This window comes from Octopus bimaculoides, chromosome 21, assembly GCF_001194135.2.
Source record: "Octopus bimaculoides isolate UCB-OBI-ISO-001 chromosome 21, ASM119413v2, whole genome shotgun sequence".
Classification (NCBI taxonomy): domain Eukaryota; kingdom Metazoa; phylum Mollusca; class Cephalopoda; order Octopoda; family Octopodidae; genus Octopus; species Octopus bimaculoides.
In genome coordinates, this window is record NC_069001.1 from 32241236 (window position 1) to 32251612 (window position 10377).

Sequence of the window (10377 nt, forward strand, 5' to 3'; positions counted from 1 at the left end):
TACACATATATACATGTGTATACATACACATATATACATGTGTATACATACACATATATACATGTGTATACATACACATATATACATGTGTATACATACACATATATACATGTGTATACATACACGTATATATACATTGTATACATTCACGTATATATACATACACGTATATATACATATATACATACACCACGTATATAGTCATATATACATACACGTATACATACACATGTATATATACATATATATGCATATATATACATGCATATATATATATATATATACACACACACACACACATATATATATATATATATAGGTGTGTGTGTGTGTAATACATGTATACGCTCACGTACGCACAAGGCTCGTTAAATAATCAGAATAAGAAATGTGTTGAGTGAACGATCAATCTACATACATCAATTTCTGACACACCCCTTTATTGACTTCCGGTGTCTGACTGGCGAGAGTGCCACCACCACCACCATCATCATCATCATAACCACGAGACAAAATGACGTCAAGTAGATTAATTAAAAGAAAAATACGTTCGAGATAGTAGATGCAATGATTAAATAAGAATGAAGTTCTTGTTTAATCAAGGATTACTTGTTGACGACACCTAAGCATTATTTGCGACTATTAATGGTTATGCATGCAAAGAAAGACACACTACATATAGGTTTGTTTGTTAGTTTTGGACAAACAGACAGACGGATAGGTAGACAGATAGAGATAGACAGACAGACAGACAGAGAAATATAAATAATTCATAGTGGCCAAAGGCATATATATATATATGAACAACTTGTATGAATCAGGATAAATTAAACAATATGCAAGATAAACTCTTCATTCATTGAAGATTTACTCCACATCTAGAGAGAACAGAACAATCACTTGGTTGTAACTGGTACCATTTCCAAATGTGAAGGGGAGAGAATCTCAAGACTCAAGAATTCTCTAAAACTGACATGCCATTATAGAAAGGACAGTCTGAATGTTTATTGAGAAGTGGACAGCTACAGTCGCAAGTTTCTGCCCCAAGAGGCCATCATCAGCAGAGCAATTGTCCAACTTTATTTTCAGCAGATGAAACACACCGAAATATACAGAAAAAAGCAGAAGACGTTTATGGCTAAGGTAATTTACATAAATAATAAGAAAATGTGTTAAACGAAGCAACTCAGATTGGCCATGTGTGTGTATATATGTGTGTGTGTGTGTGTGTGTGGTTCAGATGTACAAAAAACAAAAGGGACAAGACATGTTAGAGAACAACAAGAAGGTGTATTAGTTTGATGCTTGGGAAGAATGGACAAGTCTTTGATGTTTTGAACCTACGCTCTTCAACAGAAAGGGATGAGAGGGGGAAAAATGCAGAGGGATTAATGGTTTAACATGAAATACATCTTGTTGTTTATAACTTTATACACTCCTTGTGGTTTCCTCTTGTGTCGTACTATGTATTCTATGTTTTGTAGAAAAGAAGCATCAGTTGTGGTGTGCAAGAGAGACGATTGCGCTGGTTTGGACATGTGGTGAGAATGAATGAGGATAGCTGCGTGAAAAAGTGCCACTCCCTAACAGTTGAGGGAACCCGTGGAAGAGGTAGGCCCAGGAAGACCTGGGCTGAGGTGGTGAGGCAAGACCTTCGAACATTGGGCCTCACCGAGGCGATGACTACTGACCGAGACCTTTGGAAATGTGCTGTGCGTGAGAAGACCCGGCAAGCCAAGTGAGATCGTTGCCAGTGCCCCTGGACTGGCTCTTGTGCGGGTGGCACATAAAAGACACCATTTCGAGCGTGGCCGTTTTCGTGCGGGTGACACGTAAAAGCACCCACTACACTCTGAGTGGTTGGCGTTAGGAAGTGCATCCAGCTGTAGAAACTCTGCCAAATTAGATTGGAGCCTGGTGTTGCCATCCGGTTTCACCAGTCCTCAGTCAAATCGTCCAACCCATGCTAGCATGGAAAGCGGACGTTAAACGATGATGATGATGATGATGAATACATTAAGGAACTTTTTTTATGAGTACCACCAGATTAGTTGAATCCATATAGTGTGACACACACACATATTTATAATCAACACACATACACATTTATATAATCAACACACACACACATTTATATAATCAACATACATACATTTATATAATCAATACACACACATATTTATATAATCAACACACACACATATTTATATAATCAACACACACACACATTTATATAATCAACACACATTTATATAACACAAATATATATATATATATATATATATATATATATACACATATATATATACAAGTAGAACAGAGAATTATATACATCTTCAAAAATTATTTACTATAGTACTGTTCTCAATAAATTCCACTCCACTCAGTATGCTGTAAAAAAATCTAATGAAGTGAACTCAGGATTTATCTATTGAGTGAAGAACCATTTAATTCATTATCATCATTTAACATCTGTTGTCCAAGCTGGCATGGGTGAGACAAAAAAAAACAAAATATGGAACACTTCACGAATTTGCATGTCATCCTTGTGCAGTAACCAAACTGATCTTTTCTGTATCGTTTCAATCTTAGTATATGTACTGCCGAAGCTATGTTCCTTATAATTCAATGTGGTTAGCCAGATGTGGATCATATTAGAGTGCTAATAAAGTACCTGAACAAATTCCAAAACCTTATTCGTTTACGTTAAATATGTATAACGTAGCATTAGTCAGGGCATCCAGCCATAGAAACCTTGTAAAAACAGAAATTAGAAACCAACACAGCCTCAGGCTTGCTGGATCCTGCCAGTTCATCCAATCCGTGCCAGCATGGAATATAGACGTTAAATAATGATATATAGTACAAAATGTACAGCATGTGTGTGAGGGAAATATAGAAGTACTTGTTGACAGGCAGATAGCAATAGAGATTTAGAGCACAGAGGACAAGTGGAAGTTCCTACAAGAACAACCTGTTGAGGACTACAAATTTGATTGGTTCAAAAGTACTAGCCAGACCAGAAGTAGCATTGTGGTGAAACAATGAAGGAGACAGAGCCATAGAAGTAGAGACGGGCTTGGAAAAACTGAAAGAAAGGAAACAGCAGAGAACTATAGCAAGTAGCAAGAAGAGAAACTAGGTAACAGGTGTGAAGCAGAACATGGAATGTTTGCCAATGTTCTATGACAAGAGGAAGAGCAGTATGAAGTATTCCAGATTGCAAGACAGTCTATCAGAGACAAGATGTAGAGGGACAATGGTGCACTTGCTTTTAGTGATTCTAAAAGAAAAAGGCACTGAAAGTGCAGCTTTAAAAGGCTATTAACTGTAAAAAATGCATGGGAGAAAAAGGGCCTTCCCAGAATGAACCCAACAAAGAGAAACCAACTGTTCTGAGCAAAGTAATTAAGGAGAAGGCTGGGAAAGCCCCCTGGACCATCAAGAGTAACTGCTGAGCTGCTTAAGATATCTGATAGTTGCCTTTAAGAACAGCAGATGTAGGTTGTACAAGGTGCCATACATGATGACTGGTGTAACAGCATCATAATCAACTGTTACATGAGCAAATAATATATATATATATATATATATATATATATATATATATAAAAGAGAGGTAATTATACGGGTATCAAATTACTGGACGATATGATGAGAGTCATGAAAAAGATATAGCTCAATTAATTTGGGAGAGAGTTAGCTGAGATGGAATGCAGTTCAGTTTTGTATCAGGGAAAAGTACTGCTAATGCCATCTTCCAACTGAGACAACTGCAGGAAAGGTACCTAGATAAGAAGAGTAAGTAACTACACCAGGAAGCCTTCAACTGAGTCCTTCACTCAGTGTTCTGGTGGTTATTGAGGAAGCTAGGAGATGAATGGCTTGTGAGTCATACAAGCCACATACAGGGTTGCTGTCAGCAAGGTAGAAATTAACAAATCAGTAATAAATTTAGTGTGCAGGTAAGTGTCTACCAGGGCTCAGTACTTAGTCCCCTTGTATTTATCAAAGTCCTGCAGGCCACAACAGAGTAGTTTAAGACTGGATACCTATGGAAACTCCTATCATGGTGATTACTTTGTTCTTATCACTGAACCTGTAACAGGATTAGAGAAGATATTCCAGCATGAAAGCAAAATTCAGAATCAAAGGGCCTTGTGGTTAATTAAGTAGATGTTAGTCTAAGTAACTACGAAAACTGATGGGAACCTGTTACCATTAGGGAACTGGACTTAAAATATAGAAAGAGTGAGTAGAAATTTGATATGATGAACCCAATGTAAATTGTGGAGACACAAGAGGTGCAGTGGAATTATAGAGGGGTTAACAGAGAAAGCAGACTTTGTATGTGACAGATACACAGGAACAATAAATATACAGGAAACTGATGCCCTCAAATGCCCAGGAGGATCCCTAAGGGTAGTAGATAGCTCCTGTTAACTAAGCAAATTAAGTAGCAGTGGTGATGTTCTGAAAGTACAGTGGCCAGTGTAGCAACTTTGCCAGCAAAAAGTTTCACTCTTAGAGTGAAAGACAGACTGTATGATGCCTGTGTAGCAATTTCTGTGTTACATGCTAGTGAAACACAAGCCCTGTAGAGGACCTGTGAAGACTAGAAAGGAATGAGGCAAGTATGCACCACTGGATGTGCAGCATTAGCGTGCATGATCAATAGAGCACAAATGTACTGAGAGAAAAACTAAGCATAAGAGTAATTCAGATGAAATATGAGGGGGTGCTGAAAAGTTCCTGGCTTTAAGGGTGTTGTGAAAGGCCCAGTTGGAGACCCATCCTTCTGAGTTCTTTTACAGGGCTCAGAAAAACTGAAGGACTGCTGCAATAGGTGTGTGAATTAAATCATAATTAACTGATTCTCTTGTATTTTCTTTTACCCAAAGCCAGGAACTTTTCAACACCTGCTTCATATGCAAAGAGAGAAGACTGCAGTGGTTTGAGCATGTGATGTACATGCATGAAGAAAGCTGTAAAAAGAAGGGCTGATCACTCACAGTAGATAGATCCTGTGGAAGAAGACCTAGGAAGACTTGGAATGACATGGTGAAGGCAGGACTCAAGATGCTGAGACTCATGGAAGAGCTATCAGAGATCTAAGATGATTAACAATACACAGAAACTGAGAAGAAGACCTGCCCAGCCATACTAAAATATTGTGTCTAAGGCTCTCAAAGCCTAATGGGTGAGCACACAATCAAGACCCTGTGAAATTGATAACTCCTGCATCTACCTCCCCTCCCCAAACTACCGCTCAAGACTGAGTCCCTTCCCCAAGCCATTTCCTATTGACATCCATCTTTCACGCTTCATCAACCACCCACTCCCCACTTCTGGTTGGTATTCATTTCCATCTCTCACTCTTCCCCCAACCCACTACTAATCACCTGATTAACCATCCCTCCATCACTAACATTATTCTGCTACTGTAAAAAAAAAATTTTTTTAAATTAAAGCAGAACCTGTTCCTGATATTCTGTACAGTTAACCACAATTCCCTCTCCTCATTGCTAGTCCACTCTTAACATCAACCCTTCATTCTTATCATCCCCGCCGCCATTCATTTCCCATCCATGTTCACCATTCATTAACATTCATTCTCTATTTATATCTAACCAGTGAAGGCATGTGGCTTAGTGGTTAGGGTATTTGGCTCATAATCATAAGATCATGAGTTCAATACTCAGCAGCAGGTGTGTCCTTGAGCAAGATGTTTTATTTCATGCTGCTCCAGTCCACACAGGTGACAAAAATGAGTTGGACCTGTAATTTAGACGGTCATGCTGAATCTCCTCAAGAACTACAATAAGGATCTGGTGTTGCCATCCGGTTTCACCAGTCCTCAGTCAAATCGTCCAACCCATGCTAGCATGGAAAGCGGACGTTAAACGATGATGATGATGATGATGATGTGTCTACACAGTGCTCAGCCACTTGCACATTAATTTCCCAAGCTGGCTGTTCCGTTGATCGGATCAACTGGAATCCTTGTCATAACCGACAGAGTGCCAGAGTATCTGACCACCTCCATCCAATGTTTACATCCATCTCAATCTCCTCCCTCACTCTTACCTTACTCACCATGATCCCTAACTCTTCTGTAGTCACATTCCCTTCCGATACATCTCTAGGAGAGATTACTATGAGGAAGGGTACATTCTAGCACAGTGGTTCCCAACTTTTTCACTACCAAGGATCCCTTTTATTTAAACAAGTTTTCCCATGGACCCCAAGGTATTGAAAGGTCTGTCAGCTTAACATGCTGACAGACCACCAAGGGTCCACAAACCACAAGTTGGGAACCACTGATCTAGCATCTTGTCACCACCATATTTACCTCTCCTTGGGTTCCACTCCAGTCTTCCCCTCTACCCATGTAAAATGCAGGATAGCTACAACAGAAAACCCGTTTCCAATTCCCCCATGATACTTCAACTCCTGAAAACCTCAATTAAAGCAACCACCCTACTTCTTCCTCACTCTTTCAATTGAGGAACTCTTCAGTTTTGCAAGTTACAAAGCAACCACTGTAGTGCCTTAGGTACACTTTGCAAAACACATGGTTAGAGAGGGCTTCCAGACAGAGAAATAATACAAAAACTGGGACACTAAAACAAGATGTTGTCCTCTGAAATGGTGGACCCTGTCAAAATATGCAACCAAAGTCATTTTGGAAAGCAGATGTAAAAGGATAACTATTACATATATATCACATGTATAGATACATACAAATTGTACATATATAATACTTGTATATATCTAATACTACATATATATATATATATATATATATATATAAGTACTATTACATATATGTATATATTAAATATAGTTAACTATATACTCTCTGAGTGGTTGGCGTTAGGAAGGGCATCCAGCTGTAGAAACTCTGCCAAATCAGACTGGAGCCTGGTGTTGCCATCCGGTTTCACCAGTCCTCAGTCAAATCGTCCAACCCATGCTAGCATGGAAAGCGGACGTTAAACGATGATGATGATGATGATGAGTACTGTGCAAAAGTCTTTGGCCACTTTCAACTATTGTAAATTTCTACTAATTGCCAACTTATAAGTGGATGTTTCTCATTGCATTTTTGTGGGGTAAGAGTCTGATGCTTTGGGGATACATAAAAAGTGATGGTTCAAGAAAGTTGGTTAAAACTGACGGTAACTTGAAGAGTGCGAAATACATTCAGTTGTTGAAGGACAATTTGATACCAGACTTGGATGAAGGTGAAATTTTTCAGCTCCATGCCATAGATCATGTGCAACACAACAGAGTCTGGCTGATGAAGGTGTTACCATGTTGAAAGATTGACCAGCTCAGAGCCCTGACTTAAATATCATCAAACAAATGTGGTCAGAACTAAAGAGAAGAGTTCATCAGAAGAATCCAGGCAATCTTGAAGAGACATGGGAGCTCAACCACAGAGAATGGCATCTCATAACTGTGAAGATGGTGAAGGATTTATATGCATCTCTTCCTAGGCATACTGAAGCAATTATTCAAGCTAAGAGAAGCCACATAAAATATTAACAATGTACAGTAACTTCTTGAAATGAACATTATGTAATAAATTTTCATTATAGACATTTTTCTGTTTTAAAACACTATCTTTTTTGGTTTATGTAAGGTGACCAAAAACTTTTGTACAGCCATTTTTGGTGGTCATATTACATATTTCCCTTTCATTCAGAACCCCTACTACAAAATATAATGATTAGGTATGGAAATGATTCTAACAGGGCCACTGTTTCATCTGTAAAAAACACAATGCAAAACATCCACTTGTAAGTTAGCAATTAGCAGAAATTTACAATAGTTGAAAGTGGCCAAAGACTTTTGCACAGTACTGTACATGTGTGTGTGCATGTGTGTATATACTTTATATATATATATATATATATATATATATATATATATATCTTATGATATATATATGTGGATGTGCAATATACATAATGTTTAAATGTATGTTGGTGTGACAAGAAGCTTGCTTCCCAACCATATAGTTCCAGGTTCAGTTCCACTATGTGGCACCTTGGGCAAATGTCTTGTGGGTGGATTTGGTAGACAATGTATGTATGTATATCATCATCATTTAACGTCCGCGTTCCATGCTGGCATGGGTTGGAATGTTTGATAGGAGCTGGCCAGGTAAAAGACTACACGGGGTATTAAATATATATAAAATACCATACGAAATGGACTATTTATTGATAGTATATCTGCTCCCAGGATGATGTAAAAATAACATGGTTGAAACTGGAGATAATGTTGGTAATTGAGAAACTATCTTCTATGATATTAAATATACTCTTTTTCAACCCTGTTGTTCAAATACATACCACTGGCCACTCTGAGTTATTCTTTTTGTCTTTTACTAGTTTCAGTCATTGCACTGTGGCCATACTGGGGCTTCACCTTGAAAATGGGCTCCAGTACTTTTTTTTTTTGACACAGAACTTATTCTATCAGTCTGCGAGAACACAAACAAACCAACACCAGTTATCATCAAATGGTAGCAGGGATGACAAACACATATATATATACATATATGTGTGTGTGTGTGTGTGTGTGTGTGTGTGTATACACACACACACACACACACACACACATACATGGCAGGCTTTTTCAGGTTTTATCTACCAAATTTACTCACAAGGAATTGGTTAGCACAGAGTTATAGTAGAAGACACTTGCCCAAGGTGACAGCAATGGGACTCAACTCAAAACCAGGAAATTGCAAAGCAAGCTTCTCAACAACACAGCTACACTAGCTATATAATTGCACCTTATTTAATTTAGCCCATTTTCCTTTCAATTATGCAAATTACCCGGACCATATATGGTTTGTACTCTTTTGTAAATGTCTACTTAGACATATACAAAAGAGTACAAACCATATATGGTCCATCTGCTTGAGGTAAGGTAGGACAACTTCTGTGCTGATGATGTCTATTGAGGCAGAAACGTCCACAGCAGGCCTCTTGTCTCCAGATAATCACACTGTCTATTCTTTAATGGCATGTCAATTTTGGAGAATTCTAGATTCTTCAGATTATCTCCCTTCCTCATTTGTTGCTGGTCCCAGTTTCCAGCAAGTGATTTCATTACCATTCCTCGAAGATAAGTTCGATATGTCAAGAATTTACCTTGTATGGAATTTAAAATACCCTTAATTTAAAAACTGTGTTTCTGTGTGTGTGTGTGTGTCTAAACATATGTATAGGGAAAGCAGACATTAAATGATTAAATATATACACACACACACACACTCCATTTGACCCATGTGAATGTTAAAATGATGTGTGTGTGTGTGTGTGTGTGTGAGTGTGTGTATATGTATATATATGTGTATATATATATATATATATATAGTATTGTGTATATAAATATATTATACTATTTATACAGAGAGAGACAAGGAGAGAAAGTAGTGTGAGTGTGTATATATGTATAATATATTGTATACACGTATGTACCGTGTGTGTATGTATATATATATAGAGAGTATATATAGACATATATTGTGTGTACATATGTAGTGTATACATATATATATATATACACACAAATATATATATAGAGTATATATATATATGTATATATCACACAATTATTCACTTATACATTACTAGACGTCAAAAACATTCCTCAAAAACAATTAGGTTCACGATTTTTTCTTTAAGTTTCGTAACAGAATTCCTGTTGTCATATGAGTAAGATGCTGTTAATACGAAAGCCGTTTTTTATATTGCTTATTCGATTGTTAGTAATTTCGCGTTTAACTATTGTTTTAATTTCCTTCGTTTGTAGCCACTTCCTAATCCTGGCCATGTGCCTCGATGACAGACAGCAACACTACTTGTAGTAGCACTGCGTGTGTGTGTAGGTGAATATGTGTTACGAATACCGAGTTTCTATATATAATTCTTACACCAGAATGTTGTTGACAGTACCTTCGAAGTTTCCGCCAGCTAAGCCACCGATGGCTTAACAGGCCGAAACTTCGATGTCGCTGTCCACAACATTCATCGTTTAAGAACAAATTTGTACTCTACAAAAGTATTGAGTAACCTATCAGATTAATAAAAAATTGGCGATCTTTGGTAAAGATCGCCGAAGACACTTTTTACGGAAAAGCTCGATATTCCGGCCTAGTATCGAAAGATCGCCCAAAAAATTGTTTTTAGGGAGGAGGAAAAGAATACGTACACCACCCGTCTTCGGGGTAACAAAAACTAACCCTAAACCCCGAGTGTACGAATTATTTACTTTCGCCGTTTTTAATACAACTGAACATAAAAAAACAAACGTATATATATATATATATATATATATATATATATATATATATAT

The 10377-nt window shown here is 37.5% G+C and overlaps 1 protein-coding gene and 1 non-coding gene across 2 annotated transcripts in view; both read right to left on the minus strand.

Annotated features, from left to right (window-relative positions):
- Window positions 1–10377, minus strand: part of LOC106880938 (palmitoyltransferase ZDHHC9) — a 129557-nt gene that overhangs the window by 116323 nt on the left and 2857 nt on the right. The window lies entirely within an intron of this gene.
- On the minus strand, window positions 2510–2617 carry LOC128250491 (U6 spliceosomal RNA). The gene has a single exon (XR_008266509.1). It is a non-coding gene; the product is annotated as a U6 spliceosomal RNA (small nuclear RNA).